Source organism: Salmo salar, chromosome ssa09 (assembly GCF_905237065.1).
Source record: "Salmo salar chromosome ssa09, Ssal_v3.1, whole genome shotgun sequence".
NCBI classification, from domain to species: Eukaryota; Metazoa; Chordata; class Actinopteri; order Salmoniformes; family Salmonidae; genus Salmo; species Salmo salar.
Genome location: NC_059450.1, coordinates 1,277,214 through 1,304,138, shown reverse-complemented (window position 1 = coordinate 1,304,138; position 26,925 = coordinate 1,277,214). Strand labels below are relative to the sequence as shown.

The following is a 26,925-nucleotide window of genomic DNA, read 5'->3' as shown; positions in this document are numbered from 1 at the left end:
ACCCTATTCAGTACTCCCAATCACACTTTTACTTCTGCACAGAATAATTTATTTCTCTATAAGCCAATTCGTAATTTATAGGCTAACTGTGTATTGCATTGGGACCAATGGAATGGGTGGAGTAGAACGTGTTGCTGGGCTTGTAGAACTCAGTCACCCATGACATAACACCATATATAGATTCTACAGACCCTACAAAGTACTCCCCACTTTTACATCGGCACAAATAATAATTTTTCCTCTACCGTGCTATATTTGTACCGTATAGTGTCCAGGCACCCCATTTAAGCTGTTTGACCACAGTAAAGGGCAGCAACATTCAGAGCCTCATGAAATTACACCATACACATTTTACAGACCCTACTGAATATTCCCCAGAATACCTTTACTGCGGCACCCAGAATAGTGTTTGCGCTATAAGCCAATATATATTCCATATACAGTGATTCGCATTGCGGCTGCCAATGGAATGGATGGAGTAAAAGGCCAGCAACACTCTGTATTATTCAGCGCCCCATGAAATTACACCATCAATACATTTTACAGACTCTAATGAGTATTCCCTACAATACTTTTACTGTGGCACTTAGAATAGTTTTTACTCTAAACCAACATGTATTCTAACAGTTATTCTCATTAGAGGCATTTATTTGACCTTGAATATGTTTTCAAACCCACAGTTAATGCATGTCTCTTATATATGAACCAATATGAATCATTGTTAATGTTTAGACAATGATCTTTTATATATCATGAATACAGGTTATTGACACTTTTCTACTATTATGTGGGGGACTTTTATTTAGAACATTTCCGGAAGTACTTTATTTTGTTGCTGATGGAATTTCCTTCCAACCATGGTTCGTAGATGAATTAAAGTCTCATCAGACACGCCGCAATTGTGTAGTTATCCAACCTTTTTGGTCTGATCTTGATTGTTTAGGAGCATACCTAGTACCATAGTTTAACAATGTTTGCAGTCAGAAGCGCATTGCACCTGGGCTCAAGAATCACTACGGTGTCAAGACGAGGATGCGCTGCTGGTCTTCCAGTGGATGATGCCGTCAACGGGTTTACTGAGGAGCAGATACAGGTTAACTAGGTGAAAGTTCACTGAATTAGCTGACAATGTAAAATACAGCTGATATTATAATAGCGCAAAGATTTTTATAAAGGAATAAAGCAAGGTTGTCAAAGATAAATGGTGTTAGAGGCCAACATGACTGACTGGTAGCCTACTGTATTTAGCTAGAGAACATTACTAGTTTAACTTATGATATAACGTTTGTGGCTAGCTAGCAGCTTGCTAGCGATATGTGTTGTCCAGACCTCGAGACGCTACTTAACTCACCAACCAGCATAGGCTAACAGCAGTTGGTTAACTCACTAGTTGGTTCAGAGCAAACGTGTGCACGGGGCAATGCTTTCAGACCTCTGTAGCTGCGTGCCGGTATGTTCCTATACAAAGGTTACATGGATAGCGATAACTAACGTCAACATTAGCGATTGGTGTTGACAAGGGGTGTGTTTCTTGGTACGTTTTTGATTGGGTGAAAATTCGTGGCGCTGTTCCCTCAGAGGGAAGAAACCACTGTTTTCAGAATATATTGCATAACAATAAGAAAAAGGAAAAGGGGTGGATACCTAGTCATTTGCACAACTGAATGCATTCAACCGAAATGTGTCTTCCTGCATTTCCCCGCTGAATCAAAATGTATATAGCTAGGTCGATACAAGACAGTGTTGCCAGGTACAGCTAAACTGTCTAGCCAAATGACGCCTGAAAACTAGCCCAATTTTTTTTTGCCACATTTATCCATGAAACCTGTTTTCCATAACGTTATCGAACAAATTAATTAGGCATATCTACATCATTTTTAACGATGTAGGCTAAGAAGCAAAATTCGGTTTTCCATCGAAATAATAATTCTTGCAAGTTTAAGAATAAGTCGCAAGAAAAATTATAAATCACCCTTATTAAACTCTCTAGATCATTTTCCATCAATGGATGTCGATTTAACTTGTTTTGACTGCTATGATTAAACAATAAGGCAGGAAGCCTAGTGGTTGGAGCGTTAGGTCAGTAACCGAAAGTTTGCAAGATCGAATCCCCGAGCTGACATGGTAAAAATCTGTCGTTCTGCCCCTTAACAAGGCAGTTAACCCACTGTTCCTAGGAGTCATTGAAAATAAGAATTTGTTCTTAACTGACTTGCCTAGTTAAATAAAGGTAAACATAAAATAAAAAGGCCCTAGGAGGTGTGGTATATGGCCAATATACCATTGCTAAGGGCTGTTCATTGAACATAGTTCTTAGCTGTGGTAGATTGGCCATGTAACACAAACTCCAGAGGAGCTACTTTTTAGAAGAGTAAAAAGTGATTTTTGTTGTTGTCATTCTTATGGTACACAGTCTGATATACCATGGCTTTTTAGTGATGAAAGTTGGACAGAGGACCTTAATCTCTGTGCAAGAAACACTTGGACGAACTTCAAAAAACGAATGTTAGGCTATTTTCTGGTCATTGTGCCTTCATTATATGCCAGATGTTAAGACTACAAACTCCTTATAAATGGCCTATTTGTGAGATTTACTTGTTATTTCAGTAGGCATAGGCTACTGACTAAAATCTTTCTTTATAATTGCAATTCAACTTTGCCATGGTTTGCTGAGCTATGCTGGTAGCCTATAGCCCCTGAAAGGCCAACAATCTAATTTCAGGGAAAAGTCCACTATTAAACTGACATTAAACTGACATGTGGAGAATGATACATTCACGATAGAGCTGTGACCATGATCACCATTGATAACTTCCAATTGAATTAACTTAACATGGCCATTAACAATTGCATAATAACACAAGGCTACAACAAAAAACTGAGTTACAGACTAATTATTAAATCAGTTTACCAGCTCTAAGGTAAGCTACACAAGTGGCACAAATTGATTTGCAATGACTCCAGTGACATCGTCATTTCAACATATTTATTGTACTGTATTAAATGGTAAGCTACAGTAGCCTACAATGGCATAGAAATTAATAGCCTACTTGATGGCCAACAGATGCAAATGTAGCATATCATTTTCCACACAATTTTCATTGTGGACTTTTTCCCCATAACAGAAGCACGCGTGAGGGAATCCATCCTTTCCATTTCAAATTACAACTCGCAGAGCATTCCAGACCCTAGAACTGAGCATGAGTGAAACCCTTCGCTTGCTACGGTTATCCATAAGAAAAGTCGGCATTTGAATGCAGTTTACTTTAAACTGCATTGAAATCTCCCGAGTGGCGCAGCAGACTAAGGCACTGCATCTCAGTGCTAGAGGTGTCACAACAGACACCCTGTTTCGAATCCAGGCTGTATCACAACTGGCTGTGATCAGGAGTCCCATAGGGCGGTGCACAATTGGCCCAGTGTCGTCCGGGTTTGGACGGTGTTGGCCGTCATTGTAAATAAGAATTTGTTCTTAACAGACTGTGCAAAGCTTTCATCAAGGCAAAGGGTGGCTACTTTGAAGACTCTCAAATATAAAATATATTTGGAAATGTTTAACACTTTTTTTGGTTACTACATATATGTGTTATTTCATAGTTTTGATGTCTTCACTATTATTCTACAATGTAGAAAATAGTAAAAAATAAAGACAAACCCTGGAATGAGTAGGAGTGTCCAAACTTATGACTGGTACTGTATATATTTGAAGAGAAATGCCAATGCGGCCGCAGTGCAATTCAGAAGCAGCCCAAAAAACCTGCCTCCCGCGACCAATACATTTTCACCCATGACATTATTTTGAAAGTAGCCCAATTGCGGGAAAACTGCAAATATGGCAACCCTGATAACAGAGCAGTTGGAAATCCTGCTCACTGCTCCTGCACTCCTGCATGTCCTTTCCTACTGCTCCGTCCTCACAGAAAAATAACTCCAGCTCCAAATTTGCTCAATTCATTAAAATCACAATTTAACCAACACCCATCTATTTTTGTGACTACCTGGACCTTCCAATTGTTTTTTATGTATTGAAACCAAACCATATGGATTTGAATAAACATGAAAAGGTGAATGTAAGAAGCCAACATAATTTCAAATAGGCTACATGTCATAATAAACTGCATCTAAACACTCTATTGGCCAGGAGCCAGACAGGGAGCCTAAGAAGGAACGAAAATGAATTATTTAGGCTATATTATTTCAAGGCAATAGCCTACAAGGAAATATATTGTGAAGCATTTGCGAGTGCGACACAGTAGGCTGGTAGGGACATAAATTGCGCCTACAGGCTGTGACTTACTTAGAATGAAATACAAATTAAATGGAAAATTACTTATTAGTGCCTTTGAATTCATTTTTAGAAACACGAGTTTGGCCAGTTTGTGGCTTCAGGCTCATGCAATGGTGCCTGGAGAGCCGGCCAGCAGCTGATAATCTCCTCTCCACACTTGCAGAGCCACTGGGGATGCTAAACACACTTTTGGCCACTCTTGCCAGGCTGGGCAGAGATGCAGAGTTATTTTTAGGCAAGGTTTCTAAGCAAAATAACCCAATCAAAACGGAAAGCTGCTTGAAAGTGGGACTATGCCAGGCCTATTGGGCCAAAATCAATTATGACCTATTGTATAGATAATAGAATGAAAATGAATGAAACAATGACACACTTAGTTATCTAACCACTTCGTTCCTTTCTTTTAGCATGTGCACGTAGTAAGTACACCATCCTAAATTTGGGATAAGTTGCCTTTTCCGATTCTACAATAATGACTTTAGTTGTGGATGTTTCATGTAACCAGTGTAACAACTGCCATATCTCACGCATAGGTTATGGACTGGATGCCATTGTTCTAACAGTTTAGCACCATACCACCAGGTGGCATCCAAGCCTTACACATAACAGTGGACACTACATCACAGCACTCCCTCTCTTGCTCTTGGTCCTCATCTTTGATTTACCTTGATTCACCTTGATTTAGCACCTGTGTGCTTTATCAGTTTTTTATGAAAATATTTAGCGAACTCCATGAAAGCGGGTGAGAAGGCCAATGCTCCAGCCTTTGGGAATCTCGCTCCATGCTCTAGTCAAATTGGGCACCCTTCGCTCCAGCTCCACTCCTCGCTCCAGCTCCGCTCCTCGCCCCAGCTCCGCTCCTCGCTCCAGCTCGGCTCTGTTCACATCCTGTGGTTGATACTATCCAGTAGTTTTTATTAGGTAGTCCTGTTGACAGGCTTGTATTGATACATTAAAAAATTATTTGCGATGTTGTATTTTATTATTCTGCATTGCTAAAAGCAGCTATCTTAAGAGTATACATCTGAATATATTGGGTTTGAAATTCATGATGATTCATTTATGTGAACTACATTGATGGTATTGTTGTCATTTCCTCTGTTGTCCAGCTCCGACAGACAGACAGTCCGGAGGTTCCTAGCAGAGAAGCTGGCACCCATTGCTGATGAGATTGACAAGAGCAATGAATTTGTTGGGATGAGGGTGAGATGCTGAAATATACTATACTATTATGTTAGGACAGCCCTACCATAAGTGTGTGTGTGTGTGTGTGTGTGTGTGCGTGATGTATTCTTCTTGAACAGACACATTTTAATACGCTTGCATGTGGGCATTTCCATGTAAAAGGACCCATGAGCACCAACATGTGTAGTTCATAGGAGTATGTCAAATCTGATGTCAAATAATAGCTTAAAGTCTATCTTTTTTTATTAAGGCATATATACATTTTTCAACCATTGTTTATTCCTAATATTTACAAAATAAAAGGCTTTGATTTCTGATCAAACAGAAGGAAAAGGGGTCTTAGAAAACATCCAACAGAAAAAAGCCTTAAGGTATTAGAAATGCATCTAAACAAAATAATGTTGAAGTAAAGACCTCTGACGACTAATATCAACACTTTTATTTAGTTTGAGAAATGATATGCCTTGTGTAAGTTTAAGAAACATTGCCCTGTGCCTTGAAATTCTGTTAACCAAAAACCCACATATTTTAAGGATATTTTCACATTTCTCTCCCTCATGAGTATGAAGGATAATTAAAGTTCACAGACATAACAAGTAAAGGTAGACCTACCGATTAGGCTAGTTACTATTTTTTACTATCTATTTGGTTTATGAATTATTAAGTGATTAAAGTTAAAAAGAATTTCAAATAAATCTGTAATGGCTAAAATCGGGAAATCATAGTAGTCACAAACCATAGTTGGTTCACCTGCTATAGACCTCTCTTCCACCGGCATACTGTTATGTTCAGCTCATGACTGTTTTCTTTCTCTTTCTGTCGTCTGGTGGTCAAAGCAAGTGTTAAAACGGTTAACCCTCTCTCTCTTTCTCTCCAGTTAATGTCACCTCTCCCGGCTCTTACTGACACCTACCCATGAGCCCCCTCTCTTTCCATTTACTGTAACCAGCATCCTTAATCACTGAGCACCGACCGACACCGGACGTCCATGGACGTTAAAAAGTATTTGAAATTTGGTCAGTCCCCTCTGGCCTTGATTTCAACATTCACAATTAAAAAAAATTGGACTGGCCTTGATTTGGCCCAAACAGATGTCAATGGTTGGTTCAGATTTGGTCCAGGCCAGAACGAACCAAATTTGAACTAATCATAGACGTCTATGTTTCACAAGTACAGTAGAGTTCAATAGAGTACACAGTAGAGCATATTATAGTTCAGTACTGTACTCCACTGCAGTGTGCCGTGGCAGGAACTCTCAGGTGTGCCGCAAAAGTTTCAAAATGACCTGTGAAATGCACAATTGAATTATGACTTGGTAGCACTAGTGCCGTTACATCTGTATTGTTGTTTCAGTCCAGTGCGCTCCGGCTGTTGTTATATTTATATAGTTTGACTTTGTCTGTGAATACCATTAGCACAGGTAAATCTGATTAGGATTAGCCAGAGTCATTTATTTCTTAATGCAGTGCCTTTAGAAAGTATTCATACCCCTTGACTTCTTCCACATTTTGTTACAGCCTGAATTAAAAATGGATTACATTTTTTTTTTCCTCACCCATCTACACACAATATCTCATAATGAAAAAATTATAACATGTTTTTAGAAATCTTTGCAAATGTATTGAAAATGAAATATAGAAATACAGAAATATAAGTATTCAGCCCCTTAGACAATACATGTTATTATCACCATTGGCAGTGATTACAGCTGTGAGTCTTTCTGGGAAAGTCTCTAAGAGCTTTGCACACCTGGATTGTAAAATATTTGCACATTATTATTTTACAAAATTCTTCAAGCTCTGTCAAGTTGGTTGTTGATCATTGCTAGACAGCTATATATTTTTTGCCATATATTTTCAAGCCAATTTAAGTCAACAGTGTAACCAGGCCACTCAGGGACATTCAATGTTCTCTTGTTAATCAACTCCAGTGTATATTTGGCCTTGTGTTTTAGGTTATTGTCCTGCTGAAATATAAATTTGTCTCCCAGCGTCTGTTGGAAAGCAGACTGAACCAGGTTTTCCTCTAGGATTTTGCCTGTGCTTAGCTGTAGTCCGTTTCTTTTCATCCTACAAACTCCCTAGTGCTTGCCGATGACAAGCATACCCATAACATGATGCAACCACCACCATACTTGAAAATATGAAGAGTGGTACTCAGTGATGTCTTGGATTTTCCACAAACATAACAATTTGTATTCAGGACATGAAGTTCTTTGCCACATTTTTTGCAGTTTTACTTTAGTGCCTTCTGTACAGGCTTCCTTCTTTTCACTCTGACATTTAGGTTAGTATTGTGGATTAACTACAGTGTTGTTGATCCATCCTCAGTTTTCTGTTATCAAAGCCATTAAACTCTAACTGTTTTAAAGTCACCATAGGCCTCATGGTGAAATCCCTAAGCAATTTCCTTCCTCTGTGGCAACTGAGTTAGGAAGGACGCCTGTGTTTTTGTAGTAAGTGGGTGTATTGATACTAGGGCTGTCCCAGTCTTAAATAAAATCTTGGTCGACCAAGAGTCTTCTGTTCTTTTGACCTATCGATTGGTCTAAATTTTTAAACATGTATTTTTCCAAATATTGACCCATCCTATGTGTTATAATCAAATCAACTATATTCACTGACCTTGTCTGATACTTTAAGCACACAATCTTATTTAAAAAAATGAAAACACACAAATGACTAGAGGGAGTCCAACCAGCAATTGATTTGATTGAGCCAGGCTCAGAACCAAACATAGACGGACCGGGCCAAAATCAAGGCCGGTCTGGAACTGCACCAAAAAAAGACATCCAAAAGGCGTCGGTCCGTGTTTACTGAGGTGTAGCCTACAGTGTTGCCTGAAATGTCATTTTATGAATGCCTATCTATGTGGTAAGCCTATCGTTTGTAAAACACAAAAAACGACTTCCAGACAGGACCAAAAAAAGACGCCCAACAGGCGTCGGCTTGTGCTTACTAGGGTGTAGCCTACCATAGAAATTTATGAATGCCCATCCATGTGATAGGCCCACCATTTGTAAAACAGGCCATTGCATTGGCTTTATTAGTCCTGTGACTAATCAATTTGGCTATTTAAGCTCTGAATATCAGCTACCCAACTTTATCAGGAGTTATCGCAAGCCTATTGTCAATGTATTTACACAGCGGGAAATGCAGCAGTATTTTCTTTTTCTGCTATGATCAGCTTGTCAAAAATGTATGGAAACCACTGATCATGACAATGGGGTGAAACTCCTGGACAACAGTTGTGATTGTCCATTCCATATTGTGCTTTGTTGACATGACAGGTCATTTTTTATTTGATTGAGTGCCATTTAGGTTATGCTATTTGATGGGAGAAACCTACATGATGTAAAAAGTGTCATTGCATTGGCATACATTTTATCTCCAGCCTGTAGGCTACAGAAAGGCCACATACTCTTTCTACCATATCCTATATCTGCTACATGATTTATGTTAGATACATTTTTTTACTGAACGTTCCCAGAGCGCTGCAGAGATGCGTCTCTCTGACAGCACCCTGGGGAGGCGTGCTGGGAATAGATAAGCAAAATAGTGGGCACTGCTTATAAAAGGGCGCTCACCTAAAAAGCCCGTATGCGACTGGTTGAGATTGTCATTTGTTTTTGAGCAGAATTATGTGAATTTTATTTGTTGTTGTTGTTGGAGGTGCATTTTGGTCAGTTTAGCTCAGAAAATGCGCCCTCGTCAACCTATTAAGCGGGCAGGCCGTGCCTATAGCATATCATAATCACATCTATAAAATGGTTATAACAAACTCTGAACACCGTAACACATGACAACAAAATGGATACAGAGGACGTGACAAATAACCTTGAAACGGGGGAATATTTATAGGTTGCTCAGGAGATAAAGGGAAAGTCAGATGTATGGAAGAAATGTGACTAGATCAAGAAAAAGAAGGTTAGAAGTGAGCACTGTGTGCATATTGTGTGTCGAACAGGTGCTGTAAAGATTACAATATAATTTTTGTGAGCGTTTGGAACAATGTAAACAACACTAAATAAAATATAAGCATACCAGGGAGACTGTTGTCACGTTTTTTTTGTTAAGCCTTTATTACAGCAAAGACTAAAAACGGTTGCATTCATTTGTGAATGCAATTTCTGAAATGGAATGGTTTATTTGTTTAAGCTAATTATTCAAGGCTCGCTTTATTTATTTTAGATTTTTTTAAATGCTTGATTCCATTTCAAATCATGATTGACTCGTATGCTGTATTGATGACATGAATGAATGAATGAATGAATGAATGAATGAATGAATGAATGATACAGTACCCTATAGAAGTATTGAAATATAGGCCTAAGTAAGTTACGGTATTAAGACTAAACAGGATGTCCTCTTAGGCCGACAGCTCAATGGTGGTTATACATGGCTGCTATACTAAGCCTACTAATGATAATGACATGACTTATAATAATAATAACAGTAAGGAGATCAAGAAAAATTAGCATTATTTTTATTTTAAATGACATTTTTCTGATAATTTGGAACAGTGTAAACACTAAATAATACCAGAGGCTGTTCTTATGGAAGAAAAAAAAGTTTTAAGCCTTTATTACAGCAAAGCAAAGATGAAAAACAGCTGAATTTGTACATTTGTTTATTTGACATGTTGTTGCTTGAGGCTTGGCGCTCACGGAATCAGTAGGCTATTAAACAAACACTCAAACAGGCAACAAGCAGGATCTGTCTTATTTCTGTAGATGCAGTGCATTCGTAAAGTATTCAGACCCCTTGACTTTTTCCACATTTTGTTACGTTACAGCCTTATTTTAAAATTGATAAAATTATTTATTTTCCTCATCGATCTGCACACAATACCCCCTAAATGACAAAATTGAGCTCAGGTGCGTCCTGTTTCTGATCATGCTTGAAATGTTTCTAGAACTTGATTGGAGTCCACCTGTGGTAAATTCAATTGACATGATTTGGAAAGGCACACATATGTCTATATAATGTCCCACGGTTGACAGTACGTCAGAGCAAAAAGCAAGCCATGAGGTCGAAGGATGTATGTATGTATGTATGTATGTATGTATGTATGTATGTATGTATGTATGTATGTATGTATGTATGTATGTATGTATGTATGTATGTATGTATGTATGTATGTATGTATGTTTGTTGTTGTTGAAACCTGTCGAACGCCTGAACCTGACTTTCAATGTAGCAACTGCTTGCTTGCGGAGGACTACAGGAGCGAAGTAGCTATTCTTACCAAGCAAGTAGTAAACCTACATAAGCTAGTGGGGAATCCACGCCAACCTACTTGTATTTTTCTTCCACCCCAGTAGCCGGACACCGCTCTGGTCTGGTGGAAGTTTCGCCGCCGTGTCGGCTCTCCACAGCCGACTGGCCGGTGCTCGGCAGGGTTCCATCCCCGAAGGGTTCTCCCCCTTCCCTGGAGAACGGAGCTGATCTCGACCCAACCAACCAGCCATGGAGGTACGTCACTCGCCGTGGAAGTCGAAGAAGGCGTCCTCTGGAAACGGGGATTTCCATGGAGATGTTGGTCCCGGATCTGACACAGACCAGAAACAGCTTTGCCGCCCTGGATCCAGGGTGTTCCGGCGCCTTAGTCCTTGGTGGCCTCCCAATCAAGATTGGATCTGGAGGTACATGCGTCTTCATCCTCAGCTCTGTCTCCCTCTCCGGTGGCTTCTATATTCAGAACCACATTCCTGTAAAGCTTAGAGACGATCTAATGTTAAATTCTGTTGAAGGTTGTCAGGTTGTCAGTCAACCTACCAGGGTAGTTAGAAACAGGAATTAAATCATCAACATGTATTGATCACATATTTACTAACACTGCAGATATTTGCTTTAAAGCAGTATCCAAATCCATAGGATGTAGTGATCACAATATAATTGCCATATCTAGGAAAACCAAAGTTCCAAAGGCTGGGCCTAATATAGTGTATAAGAGGTCGTACAAGAAGTTTTGTAGTGATTCATATGTTGATGATGTGAAGAATGCTCTGTGGTGTGTAACGAGGAGCAACCAGATGCTGCACTTGACGCATTTATGAAACTACTTATTCCAGTTACTAATAAGCACGCACCCATTAATAAAATGACTGTTAACTGTTAAATCCCCTTGGATTGATGAGGAATTTAAACATTGTATGATTGAGAGGGATGAGGTAAAAGGTATGGCAATTAAGTCTGGCAGCCCAACTGATTGGCAAATGTACTGCAAATTAAGAAATCATGTGACTAAACTAAATAAAAATAAACTACACTATGAAACAAAGAAATTATATAAAGAATGATAGTAAAAAGCTTTGGGGTACCTTAAATGACATTTTGGGGAAAAAAGCCAATTTAGCTCCTTCATTCATTGAATCAGATGGCTCATTCATCACAAAGCCCACTGATATTGCAAACTACTTTAATGACTGTTTCATTGGCAAGATAAGCAAAGTTAGGGATGACATGCCAGCAACAAACAGTGACACCACATCCAAGTATATCGGGCCAAATTATGAAAGACAAGAATTGTACTTTTGAATTCCGTAAAGTCAGTGTGGAAGAGGTGAAAAGATTGTTGTCTATCAACAATGACAAGCCACCGGGGTCTGACAATCTGGATAGAAAATTACTGAGGATAATAGCAGACAATATTGCCACTCCTATTTGCCAGATCTTCAATTTAAGCCTACTAGAGAGCGTGTGCCCTCAGGCCTGGAGGGAAGCTAAAGTCATTCCGCTACCCAAGAATAGTAAAACCCCATTTACTGGCTCAAATAGCCTACCAATCAGCCTGTTACCAACCCTTAGTAAACTTCTGGAAAAAAATGGTGTTTGACCAGATACAATGCTATTTCACAGTAAGCAAATTGACAACAGAATTTCAGCATGCTTATAGGAAAGGACACTCAACAAGCACAGCACTTATACAAATGACTGATGATTGGCTGAGAGAAATGTATGATAAAATTATTGTGGGGGCTGTCTTGTTGGACTTCAGAGTAGCTTTTGACATTATCGTTCATAGACTGTTGCTGGAAAAACGTATGCGTTATGGCTTTACACCCCCTGCTATAATGTGGATAAAGAGTTACTTGTCTAACAGATTAAAAAAAAAACATCTTATGGAACAGCAGGGACTGTGAAGCAACACAAACATTGGCACAGACACACAGACACACACACACAGACGATAACATACGCACTATACATACACATGGATTTAGTTCTGTAGATATGTGGTAGTGGTGGAGTACGGGCCTGAGGGCACAGTGTGTGTTGTGAATGTATTGGAATGTTTTTCAAATTGTATAAACTGCCTTAATTTTGTTGGACCCCAGGAAGAGTAGCTGCTGCTTTGGCAGCAGCTAATGGGGATCCATAATATAGACACAAATTGTCTGTGGAGCTCCAAGACAGGATTGCGTCAAAGCACAGATCTGGGGAAGGATACTAAAACATTTCTGCAGCATTGAAGTTTCCCAAGAACACTGTCGCCTCCATCAATCTTAAATGGAAGAAGTTTGGAACCACCAAGACTCTTCCTAGAGCTGGCCGCCCGGCCAACTAAGCAATCGGGGGAGAAGGGCCTTGGTCAGGGAGGTGACCAAGAACCCGATGGTCACTCTGACAGAGCTCCAGAGTTCCTCTGTGGAGATGGGAGATTCTTCCAGAAGGACAACCATCTCTGCAGCACACAACCAATGAGGCCTTTATGGTAGAGTGACCAGACTGAAGCCACTCCTCAGTAAAAGGCAGCCTGCTTGGAGTTTGCCAAAAGGCCCCTAAAATTACTTTCAGACCATGAGAAACAAGATTCTCTGATCTGATGAAACCAAGCTTGAACTATTTAGCCTGAAGGGCAAGCATCAATTCTGGAGGAAACCTGGCACCATCCCTACAGTGAAGTATGGTGGTGGCAGTATAATGGGAATGTTTTTAAGCGGCAGGGACTGGGAGACTAGTCAGGATCTAGGGAAAGATGAGCAGAGCAAAGTACAGAGATCATGAAAACCTGCTCCAGAGCGTTCAGGACCTCAGACTGGGGCGAATGTTCACATTCCAACAAGACAACGACCCTAAGCACACAGCGAAGACCACGCAGGAGTGGCTTTGGGACAAGTCTTAATGTCCTTGAATGGCCCAGCCAGAGCCCGGACTTGAACCCGATTGAACATCTCTGGAGAGACCTGAAAATAGCTGTGCTGCAACACTCCCCATCCAACCCGACAGCTTGAGAGGATCTGCAGAGAAGAATGGGAGAAACTCAGACAAATACAGGTGTGCCAAGCTTGTAGCATCATACCCAAGAAGACTCAAGGCTGTAATCGCTGCCAAAGGTGCTTCAACAAAGTACTGAGTAAAGGGTCTGAATACTTATGGATATGTGATATGTTTTTTATTTTTAATACATTTGCAAAAATGTCTAAACCTGTTTTTGCTTTGTCGTTATGGGGAATTGTGTGTAGATCGATGACGGGGGATAAAATGATTTAATCCATTTTAGAAGGCTGTAACAAAATGTGGAAAAAGTCAAGGTTCTGAATACTTTCCGAATGCACTGTATATTGTTGATTTATAATGCCAGGCACATTTAACAGTTAGGCTATTGATTATAGAACTAATTATGTTCCAGTTTCCTTTCCTCACTTTTCTTAGACAATAAGGCAAGGGCTGTTTTCTCATCTTCTCATTCTGATGCTGTCTCCACGGCATTGTTCTCAACACCAATATGCTGGTTAACTTTGCTATTAAGCACATAGCAACATGGTCTAGGAAAAGGTACCAATCGACAGCGACCGCTATCCAACGAGGGAGAAAGAGCAATTGTAATAAAATAATATAATTTGTATTAGTGTTGCCCCATTGTTCTTATGTAATGTAATCATATACAATGTCAGTAGAACATGTCTTCGACTGATGGACGGTGCCATACCTACGACCTCCACAATGGATCAGTCCACTCAGACAGGTGTCTTGTACACAATGACATCTATTTTTTACATTTTTATAAATGTATATTTTTGCTAATGCTCCGCAAAATAAATCTCTGTCGACCAACAGCCTATCGACCAAACAATCGACTAAATGGGGTTAGCCCTAATTGATACACCATCCAAAGTGTAACAACTTCACCATGCTCAAAGGGATATTCAATGTCTGTTTGTTTTTATTTTTAGCCATCTACCAGTATATGCGCCTCTCTGGTCCTTGTGGTTGAATCTGTGTTTGAAATTCACTGCTCGACTGTGGGACCTTACAATTATCTGTATGCGTTGGGTACAGAGATGAGGTAGTCATGCAGAATTCATGTTAAACAACACTATTATTGCACACAGAGTGAGTCCATGCAACTTACAGTTGAAGTTGGAAGTTTACATACACCTTAGCCAAATACATTTCAAACTCCGTTTTTCACAATTCCTGACATTTCATCCTGGTAAACATTCCCTGTCTTAGGTCAGTTTGGAACACCACTTTATTTTAAGGATGTGAAATGTCAGAATAATAGTAGAGAGAATGATTTATTTCAGCTTTTATTTCTTTCATCACATTCCCAGTGGGTCAGAAGTTTACATACACTCAATTAGTAATTGGTAGCATTGCCTTTTAAATTGTTTAACTTTGGTCAAATGTTTTGGGTAGCCTTCCACAAGCTTCCCACAATAAGTTGGGTGAATTTTGACCCATTCCTCCTGACAGAGCTGGTGTAACTGAGTCAGGTTTGTAGGCCTCCTTGCTTGCACACACTTTTTCAGTTCTGCCCACACATTTTCTATAGGATTGAGGTCAGGGCTTTGTGATGGCCACTCCAATACCTTGACTTTGTTGTCCTTAAGCCATTTTGCCACAACTTTGGAAGTATGCTTGGGGTCATTGTCCATTTGGAAGACTCATTTGCGACCAAGCTTTAACTTCCTGACTGATGTCTTGAGATGTTGCTTCAATATATCCACATAAATTTCCTACCTCAAGATGCCCTCTATTTTGTGAAGTGCACCAGTCCCTCCTGCAGCAAAGCACCCCCACAACATGATGCTGCCACCCCCGTGCTTCACGGTTGGGATGGTGTTCTTCGGCTTGCAAGCCTCCCCCTTTTAACTCCAAACATTACGATGGTCATTATGGCCAAACAGTTCTATTTTTGGTTCATCAGACCAGAGGACATTTCTCCAAAAAGTACGGTCTTTGTCCCCATGTGCAATTGCAAACCGTAGTCTGGCTTTTTTATGGTGGTTTTTGAGCAGTGGCTTCATCCTTGCTGAGCGGCCTTTCAGGTTATGTCGATATAGGACTCGTTTTACTGTGGATATAGATACTTTTGTACCCGTTTCCTCCAGCATCTTCACAAGGTCACAAGGTTCTGGGATTGATTTGCACTTTTCGCACCAAAGTACGTTCATCTATAGGAGACAGAACGTGTCTCCTTCCTGAGCAGTATGACGGCTGCATGGGCCCATGGTGTTTATACTTGCGTACAATTGTTTGTACAGATGAACATGGTACCTTCAGGCATTTGGAAATTGCTCCCAAGGATGAACCAGACTTGTGGAGGTCTACAATTTTTTCTGAGGTCTTGCCTGATTTCTTTTTGATTTTCCCATGATGTCAAGCAAAGAGGGCCTGAGTTTGAATCTAGGCCTTGAAATACATCCACAGGTACATCTCCAATTGACTCAAATTATGTCAATTAGCCTATCAGAAGCTTCTAAAGCCATGACATAATTTTCTGGAATTTTCCAAGCTGTTTAAAGGCACAGTCAACTTAGTGTATGTAAACTTCTGACCCACTGGAATTGTGATACAGTGAATTATAAGTGAAATCATCTGTCTGTAAACAATTGTTGGAATAACTACTTGTGTCATGCACTAAGTAGATGTCCTAACCGACTTGCCGAAACTATAGTTTGATAACAAGAAATGTGTGGACTGGTTGAAAAACAAGTTTTAATGACTGCAACCTAAGTGTATGTAAACTTCCGACTTCAACTGTGTGTGACTTGTTATGCAAATGTTTACTCCAGAAGTTATTTAGGCTTGCCATAACAAAGGGGTTGAATACTTATTGACTCAAGACATTTTAGCTTTTCATTTGTATTGACTTTGTAAACATTAATACAACAATTCTGCTTTGACATTATGGGTTATTGTGTCTAGGCTAGTGACACAATCTCAATTTAATCCATTTTAAATTCTGGCTGTAACACAACAAAATGTGGAAAAAGTCAAGGTGGTGTGAATACTTTCTGCAGTATGGATTTTTTTTTTGTATGGATCAGATGACCACTAAATGCATTAATACGACCATTTTAGGTGTGCTGCAGAATTTCGTATCCCATCAAGGTGTGCCATGGTTAAAAAAGGTTGGAAAACACTGCTCTACTGAACTCTACTGTACTATAATTATGCAATCAGGGCTCGAACCACCCAGTTTATAATGTACTTTATAAAACAGCTTTTTGGATGCAGATTAGTTGATATGCGGGAGTTGTAGGACAACAACTCCTGCAAAATACCATGATTTTTGAACTTCACAATTCCACGGTCCCGCAGCCCAGGCAGGAAATTCATCAACTTCAACTACCTCAAGAAAAAAGTGTTTACACTATTTTTCCACGCTACCATTTGGTTTGCTACAGTTGGGGGTTGTATAAACCTACCTGTCTGCCTCTACAACCTGTGAAACAATAATTTTACAAATACGATCTACAGTATACTGTGCCAGTAGGCTAGCTAACGCAAGAATGAATGTAAAACTAATAATTCACCATGTTAACCAAAATACTCAGAATTCGATTCATTCTTTTACCAGCAGTGCGGCTACTAGCCTACAAACAAAACCGAAATATGGAGGAGTTCAAAATCAATTTTAATCTTTGGGGAGACATGGACTTTAAAGAGTGGTGGGAACAGGACATGTGACAATCCCAAAATAACCAGCCAACATGCACAGATGCAGGAAAACACCCTGGACTCCCTGGAACAACACAGTGAAGCAAACTAACTGGGCAGTGAAATGTTTCTCTGACTTGCTCACAGAACAGGGGATAGCTTTCTCTTTTGAGTCTGAGACAACGACAAAGGAAGGGTTAAATGCTATCCTGCAGGAGTTTTATGGGAGTGTGAGGAATGCTAAGGGTGAAGTGTACGGGCTGAGTAGCTTCAAGGGTCTCCATGCCGGGTTGAACTGTTACATCATCGACCCTCTTCTGAGCCTTTCCTGGTGTCTTATGCAAGACTGAGTTCACAACATCCAACAACGTCAATGTGGGAAAAGTCAAGCAGCTGCGGGACAAAACACATGCATAAAAAAATATGAAAACAATATGAAGTATGCTACAGTGATGTATAACGAGCAAGTACTCTGCTGTGCTTTAATGTCCAAACAACGACGTCTATGATTGGTTCAGATTTGGTCCGGACCAAGCTAATTTGGTCTTGTTTGGGGGTGGAGTTTATTCAAATAATAACTTGTGTGTGTAGAATAATACCCAAATATGCAAAGGAGGATATTGAATATTTCTACCTTTTGTGTACCTATTTAGAATACATCGCCATGGAGAGAATGACATTCATATCAATAATTATGAATTTCTGCGTAGTGCAGATCAGGGACCCATGATGAAATTCCTTTTCCACAATTCTGTTACCGGTTGTTATATCCACTTCACTTACTGTAGTTTACTAACCAAAAGAGATTTTTTTTCAAGGTCAAGGTGTCACGTCATAGCTGACAACCCATTGCTTCTGCAGACATCTTGGAATCTTAATTCGGACCAGAGTTTTTTGGAAAACGTGGTCATAAACTGAGGGCGATTTTACAGAAATGATTTTATCTGTACAGTTCTTCCAGTGTAAATTGTTAAAAGTAGTCCTTGTGCATATAGTTTAATGTTTTGTTCAACTTTGAAATACAATGTTTTTTGTTCGGCATGAATTGTTAAGTGAAAAATCTGAGTCTCAACGCAATTGTGTTACCGTGTCTTACTGTGGGCTGCGCTGCTTACAGGATGATCCATCCCAAAATGAATATCAAGACATTACAATACAGTGACCTAAGTCATAAAAGACTGGACATTGCATAACCACAGTATTACAATATAGACTTAACTTTGAATTTTCTTAATGTAGGCCTACCTTTTAGTGTGTATTTTGCAACTGAAAACAAACTTTAAGACCACCGGTTTACACCTGGTAACATCTTGGGTTGTTTTTCATGCAGGACTATTGGAAGGACATGGGCGACATGGGACTTTGGGTATTACTGCCCCACGTAAGAGATGGATATTCTTTTCAATTGATGTATTACCATATCTTTACATGTAATTTATGATTTCAAATCCTGTTTTTCCAGGTGTACAGTAGACTTCCATTAGTTTCATCAATGGCCGTGATAGTGATCTGATGTATAAGTAGTCACTAACTATATTTAAACCCCCCTCCCCCCCAGTCGATTATGGCGGTTCAGGATTGGGTTACCTAGATCATGTGATTGTGATGGAAGAAATGTTGCGAGTGTCAGCAGCCGTCTCCCTCAGCTACGGGGCCCACTCAAACCTCTGTGTCAATCAGATGGTGCGCCATGGCAACACGAGAAGAAGGAAAAGTACATGCCAACGGTGTGGATCATATTTGTTGTCCCATGCATTCATGCACCCTGTCCGTCCCTGACATATACAGGCAGTCTCAAAGTGCAACAGCCAATGTTATCGCATCTTTCTAATATTATTTTTCTAGCTCATATCAGGAGAGCACGTGGGTGCTTTAGCAATGAGTGAGCCCAATGCCAGATCTGATGTGGTGTCTATGAAACTGAAGGCCAAGAAAGAAGGTGAGCCCTCTCAAGCACTCTCCTCAAAGCCCCTTCCCCAAGTTGCACAAGCTCACTAACTACCTTGCCAGTTCCTTACCTCTTAAATGGCATAAATGGCGCCGGAGCAGAAGGCAGACGTTTTGCGTGCCCCCAACCGATTGTGTTTTTTTGTTTGTTTATCTACATTGTTTGTAACTATTTTTGTACATAATGTTGCCGCTACCGTTTTTTTATGACCGAAAATAACTTCTAGACATCAGGACTGCAATTACTCACCACCGACTAGCAGAATCCTTTTTCTTCTTTCACGACTCTGACGAGCCAGAGGCGGAGGATATACAGCTCCTTCGGGAACAGGTCCCGACCCCAGTGATCTGTGTGAAGAGGAGCTGGAGAAAGAGAGGCCGGAGGGCGGGCTGCCTTCTGAGGAGTTGGAGGCGATCGAATAAAGCCCCACTCCCCTCAATTCTGCTAGCAAACATGCAATCTTTGACAACAAAATAGACAAGTTATTGGGAAGATTAAACTACCAAAGGGAAATTAAAAACTGTAACATCTTATGCTTCACGGAGTCGTGGCTGAACCTTGAGAATATCAACAGCTGGCTGGATATACAATGTACCGGCAGGATAGAACAGCGGTGTCTGGTAAGACAAGGGGCGGCGGTCTATGTATTTTTGAAAACCACAGTTGGTGCACGATATCTAAGGAAGTCTCGAGCTATTGCTCACCTGAGGTAGAGTTTCTCATGATAAGCTGCAGACCACATTACCTACTGAGAGAGTTTTCATTTATATTCTTTGTAGCTGTTTACATACTACCACAGTCAGAGGCTGGCACTAAGATAGCACTGAATGAGCTGTATTCCGCCATAAGAAAACAAGAAAACGCTCACCCAGAAGCGGCGCTCCTAGAAGCCAGGGACTTGAATGCAGAGAAACTTAAATCAGTTTTACCAAATTTCTATCAGCATGTTAAATGTGCAAGCAGAGGGATAAGAAATCTGGACCAACTATACTCAACACACAGAGGTGCATACAAAGCCCTCCCTCGCCTTCCATTTGTCAAATCTGACCATAACTCCATCCTCCCCTCTTACAAGAAAAATTCAAGCAGGAAGCACCAGTGACTAGATCAATAAAAAAGTGGTCAGATGAAGCAGATGCTATTACAGGGATTCCTCCAACGGCATTGAGGACTACACTATATCTGTCATTGGCTTCATCAATACGTGCATCGATGACGTCGTCCCCACAGTGACCGTACGTACATACCCCAACCAGAAGCCATGGATTACAAGGCAGCATCCGCACTGAGCTAAAGGCTAGAGCTTCCACTTTCAAGGAGAGGGACTCTAACCCAGAAGCTTATAAGACCTTCGCTTCTCCCGAACCTGTTGGGGAGTTGCAGCGATGAGACCATATCGTAATTGGATATCACAAAAGTGGGGAGAGAAAAAAGTAAAATACACCAAAAATAAATAAATAAAATAAATAATAATCCGCTATGCCCTCCAACGAACCATCAAACAGGCAAAGCGTCAATACAGGACGAAGATCGAGTCGTACTACACCAGCTCTGACGCTCGTCGGATGTGGCAGGGCTTGCAAACCATTACAGACTAGAAAGGGAAGCACAGCTGAGATCTGCCCAGTGACAGGAGCCTACCGGATGAGCTAAACTACTTCTATGCTCGCTTCGAGGCAAATAACACTGAAACAGGCATGAGAGCACCAGCTGTACCGGAAGATTGTGATCACGCCCTCTGCAGCCGATGTGAGTAAGACCTTTAGACAGGTCAACATTCACAAGGCCGCAGGGCTAGACAGATTACCAGGACGTGTACTGCGAACTAGCAAGTGTCTTCACTGACATTTTCAACCTCTCCCTGTCCGAGTCTGTAATACCAACATGTTTTAAGCAGACCACCATAGTGCCTGTGCCCAAGAACACTAAAATAACCTGCCTAAATGACTACCGACCCGTAGCACTCAAGTCTGTAGCCATAAAGTGCTTTGAAAGGCTGGTCATGGCTCACATCAACACCATCATCCCAGAAACACTAGACCCACTCCAATTTGCATACCGCCCCAACAGATTCACAGATGATGCAATCTCTATTGCACTCCACACTGCCCTTTCACACCTGGACAAAAGGAACACCTATGTGAGAATGCTATTCATTGACTACAGCTCAGCGATCAACACCATACTGCCCTCAAAGCTCATCAATAAGCTAAGGACCCTGGGACTAAACACCTCCCTCTGCAACTGGATCCTGGACTTCCTTATGGGCCGCCCCCAAGTGGTAAGGATAGGTAACAACACATCCGCCACGCTGATCCTCAACACAGGGGCTCCTCAGGGGTGCGTGCTCAGCCCCCTCCTGTACTCCCTGTTCACTCATGACTGCACAGCCAGGCACAACTCCAACACCATCATTACATTTGCCAATGACACAACAGTGGTAGGCCTGATCACCGACAACAACGAGACAGCCTATAGGGAGGAGGTCAGAGACCTGGCCATGTGGTGCCAGGACAACAACCTCTCCTTCAACGTGATCAAGACAAAGGAAATTATTGTGAACTACAAGAAAAAGAGGACCAAGCACGCCCCCGTTCTCATCGACGGGGCTGCAGTGGAGCAGGTTGAGAGCTTTAAGTTCCTTGGTGTCCACATCACCAACAAACTAACATGGTCCAAGCACACCATGACAGTTGTGAAGAGGGCACGACAAAACCTATTCCCCCTCAGGAGACTGAAAAGATTTGGCATGGGTCCTCAGATCCTCAAAAGGTTCTACAGCTGCACCATCGAGAGCAACCTGACCAGTTGTGTCACAGCCTGGTATGGCAACTGCTCGGCCTCCGACCTTAAGGCACGACAAAGGGTAGTGCGAACGGCTCAGTACATTAATGGGGCCAAGCTTCCTGCCATCCAGGGCCTCTATATCAGGCGGTGTCAGAGGAAGGCCCTACAAATTGTCAATTTACTCCAGCCACCCTGGTCATAGACTGTTCTCCCTGCTGCTACACGGCAAGCGGTACCGGAGCGCCAAGTCTAGGTCCAAGAGGCTTCTAAACAGCTTCTACCCCCAAGCCATAAGACTCCTGAACATCTAGTCAAATGGCTACCCAGACTATTCGCATTGCCCCCCTCCCCTCTCCACACCACTGCCACTTTCTGTTGTCATCTATGCATAGTCACTTTAATTAACTCTACCTACATGTGCATACTACCTCAACTAACCGGTGCCCCCGCACATTGACTCAGTACCGGCACCCCCCTGTATATATATTTTTTTCACTGCTGCTCTTTAATTACTTGTTACTTTTATCTCTTATTCTTATCCGTATTTTTTGAAACTGCACTGTCGGTTAGGGGCTCGTAAGTAAGCATTTCACTGTAAGGTCTACACATGTTGTATTCGGCGCATGTGACTAATAAAATTTGATTTGATTTGCTGATACTGCTGTCCATATCCTCTCTGTGTTGTATTTTGCTGAAGGTGACCACTACATTCTTAACGGCGGCAAGTTCTGGATTACCAACGGGCCGGATGCTGACGTTCTCATTGTGTACACTAAGACGGACCCAGAGGCTCACCAAAAGGGTATCTCAGCTTCATTGTGGAGAAGGCAAGTATTTATCATAGGAACTCAAACCAAACACTTTCCATATTTTGCTTACAAAAGCTTCACCAGTTATGGATCTGTGCTCGTTTTATACTTCCTTTTTATTATGAATAATAATGGACATGGTTCTGTCAAAATCCTCAACGTCTACATGGTCTGAGCCTATTAGTAAAATGTGTCCCACTTTTACTCCCACAGGGTACGCCAGGGTTTAGCAAAGCACAGAAGCTGGATAAACTGGGCATGAGGGGCTCCAACACCTGTGAACTTATCTTTGAGGACTGCAAGATTCCAGGTGTGTGCCGGTGGATGGGTGAATATGAACAGTATGTGCCTGCCTGAGTATATGTATGTGCCTGACGTGCACGTTTACGTATGAGTATTTGAAATTCAATGTCTTTTTTTCGATTACAGAGGAAAATATCTCGGGCCCACTCAACAAGGGTGTCTATGTAATGATGAGTGGACTGGACCTGGAGAGACTTGTGCTCGCATCAGGACCTATTGGGTAAATATACATATTATTGTCACGTCCTGACCAACAGAGGGTGTAGTTGTGCGGTATTTTGGCCAGGACGTGGCAGAAGATGTCTGTGTTTGTTTGTTCTGGGTGTTGTGTTTCTATGTTGGTCTGTGTGGCTCCCGATCAGGGACAGCTGGTTATCGTTATCCTGATTGGGAGTCATATATTTAGGAGTATGTTTGTCACTTGGGTTTGTGGGTGGTTGTGTTAACACTGCTATGATTTTGTAAGTAGCCTGTCTGGAGTCGTTCGGGTTTATTGTTTTCTGTGTATACTTTGCTCTAAAATATTAAAAAGATGAGTATCCACATTCCTGCTGCGTTTTGGTCAATTCAACACGGCAACATTTATGACAATTATTTGGGGTTTATAACACATGGCCATGAGCATATTCTTGCTACGTCTCAGTTTTTCAATTAAGAAAATGCTCCCCTCTCATCATTATGCATGCTGTGATGGATTTCGCCGTTCCCTACCTGCACATGAGAGAAGCTTTTGGACAGAAGATTGGACACTTCCAGGTGGGACATCAACCAAAACCAAACAATTCTCAGGCGGTCAAACAAAAAAGTCAATTAAATTCAACTTATAACAACCTACATGTTTTTTTCTCCTCGTTCTCTTGCATATACTACTTCCTTAAAACCTGTTGGGGCTCAGGGGCAGTATTGAGACATTTTGAAAAAAATATGTGCCCATTTTTAACTGCCTCCTACACCAACTCAGAAGCTAGGATATGCATATTATTAACACATTCGGATAGAAAACACTCTGAATTTTCTAAAACAGTTTGAATGGTGTCTGTAAGTATAACAAAACTCATATTGCAGGCAAAAACCTGTGAAAAATAGATCCAAAAAAATGTGCATTTTGTGACTGTACTATTTAGTGTCATTGTTTTATAGATACCATAGTGAGAAAGGATTCATTTCGCAACACCTACGGCTTCCACTAGATGTCAACGATCTTTATAAAGTTGTTTGAAGCGTCTATGATAAACAGAGAGCAAATTAGAATCCAAGGAAGTTGACATGTCATCACTTCATTTTTTTGCGCCTGCGCATAAATCTGAGAAATGTGAGTTTGTCATCATTTTTTATCTAGACATAGGATAGGTTGTGTGAAAATATTACTGATGTTTAACGTTAAAAATGGACCAAAAGATTAATGCTAAACAACATTTGACATGTTTGAACGAACATAAATAGATTATTTACTAGGTTTTTTTAGCTTTTCGGCGTGATTTTACCAGCCCCCAACCACGTTTTGTGGGAGCATAATGAACGCTAAGTACTTGGTGTTATTTGGACATAAATTATGAACTTTGTCAAAAGAAACCACATTTGTTCCGGACCTGGAATGCCTTCCGGACCTGGGATCCTGCCTTCTGATGGAGATAATCAAAGGTAAGGGGGTATTTACAATGTTATTATCGATTTTAGATGATGCTAACTGTATAGCATAGCCTGTTGTTCTTAGCATAGCACCCGGTTTATTGCAAAATGTGATTTCCCAGTAAAGTTATTTTGAGATCTGGCCATTCGGTAGCAATTACGAGATGATAATATATTATTCTTTGAATTACAATATTATAATTTACCAATGTTTTCGAATAGTAATTTTGTTATGTTCACCGGAAGCATTTCAGAGAAGAAAAAAATCTGAATTTCACGCTACTGTAAAATGCTGTTTTTGGATATAAATATGAACTTGATGGAACAAAAAATGCATGTATTGTATAACATAATGTCCTAGGAGTGTCATCTGATGGAGATTGACAAAAGTTAGTGCATAATTCAAGCTGGTTTCTGCTTTTGGTGACGCCTGACCTTGAATTGAAAATGGATGTTTGTACTTTTGTGGCTATGTACTGTCCTAACATAATCTAACTTTATGCTTTTGCCGTAAAGCCTCTTTGAAAATCGAACAATGTGGTTAGATTAAGGAGATGTTTATCATTTAAATTGTGTAAAATAGTTGATTGTTTGAGAAATTGAAATTATTAGATTTTTGATGTTTTGAATTTCCAGCCTTGTTAGCAATCCCGGCTCGGGGTTCATTGCTAACCTGTAGCCCCAACAGGTTAAACGTTTTGAAGTGACTCATTTGATGTGGGAGAGTGAATGATGCTCTAGCACTCCAGAGGTATGATGATAAAGAGGTATAACCTTTTTGCCCTTTCTGGAATTAATGTTTTTTTCCTTCCTACCAATGCAAGCAAAGATGGCCAACATGTATACACGCCTGGGCGCCTGTCGACAGTATTTATATAACGTGGCAAGAGCCTGTGACAAGGGACACTTCAGTTCCATGGTGAGAGGTTTTGACAATAGCTATTATTTTTAATGTAATGTGAAATGCAAAAATGTACTGTGATAGAAATAATCTTGGATGGCATATTATTGACTTGGGGTGTCATTGCAGGACTGTGCTGGGGTCATCCTTTATTGTGCTGAGAACGCAACTCAAGTCGCTCTGGATGGAATTCAGTGCCTGGGTAAGACCCAAGCAAACCATGCACTTTACAGAAAACGTTTGATCTTTCGTAGCTAATGTAATCACTGGCATGCTCAACTGTTTTACTCTTGCGTTCACCCTAACTATAATCTCTCTGGGGTAGAGGGCTTGTTTTGTAAATTGATTTATGTCAAGTAATTTCACATTCCTTTACCCGCAGGTTGACATGGCTACATTAATGATTACCCCATGGGCCGTTTTCTGAGAGACGCCAAGCTTTACGAGATTGGAGCAGGCACCAGCGTGGTGCGCAGGCTCATCATTGGTCGAGCATTCAACGCCATGTACAAGTAGACTTCGAAGGCTGAAGTACAGTACATACACAGATGGACTTGATCACTACACACCCTTACACAGGCCTTACATTAAAAAACACTTAGAAAAAGTAATGTCCTATTGTTTCAGTGTATGATAATTAGAGCTTCATTGGGTTGCTGCAAAACGTATAGACCACTCATTATATCTAAAATCTGTCGGAAGAGATCCAAGTCCACACCAGACAAATCATCCATCTTGGAACATGTTTTAATTTTACCCCTTTTTCATAGTATCCAATTGGTAGTTAGTCATGTCTCATCAATGCAACTCCCGTACGGACTCGGGAGAGGCGAAGGTCGAGAGCCGTGTGTCCTCTGAAACACGACCCAATGCCGCTTAACCCGGAAGCCGACACCAATGTGTCGGAGGAAACAGCATACAACCGTGTTAGCATGCATGCGCCAGGCCCGCCACAGGAGTCGCTAGAGTGCGATGGGACAAGGACATCACTGCTGGCCAAACCCTCCCTAACCCGGACGACCCTGGGCCAATTGTGCGCCGCCCCATGGGTCTCCTAGTCGCGGCCGGCTGCGACAGAGCCTGGACTCAAACCAGGATCTCTAGTGGCACAGCTAGCACTGCGATGCAATGCCTTAGACCACTGCGCCACTCATGAGGCCCCAGTTTTAATAACGTTCAATCAG

At 41.0% G+C, this 26,925-nt stretch overlaps 1 pseudogene; it reads left to right on the top strand.

Annotated features, from left to right (window-relative positions):
• The first annotated feature begins 849 nt into the window (after positions 1 to 849).
• LOC106610641 (isovaleryl-CoA dehydrogenase, mitochondrial-like) lies at positions 850 to 26,925 on the top strand (annotated as a pseudogene).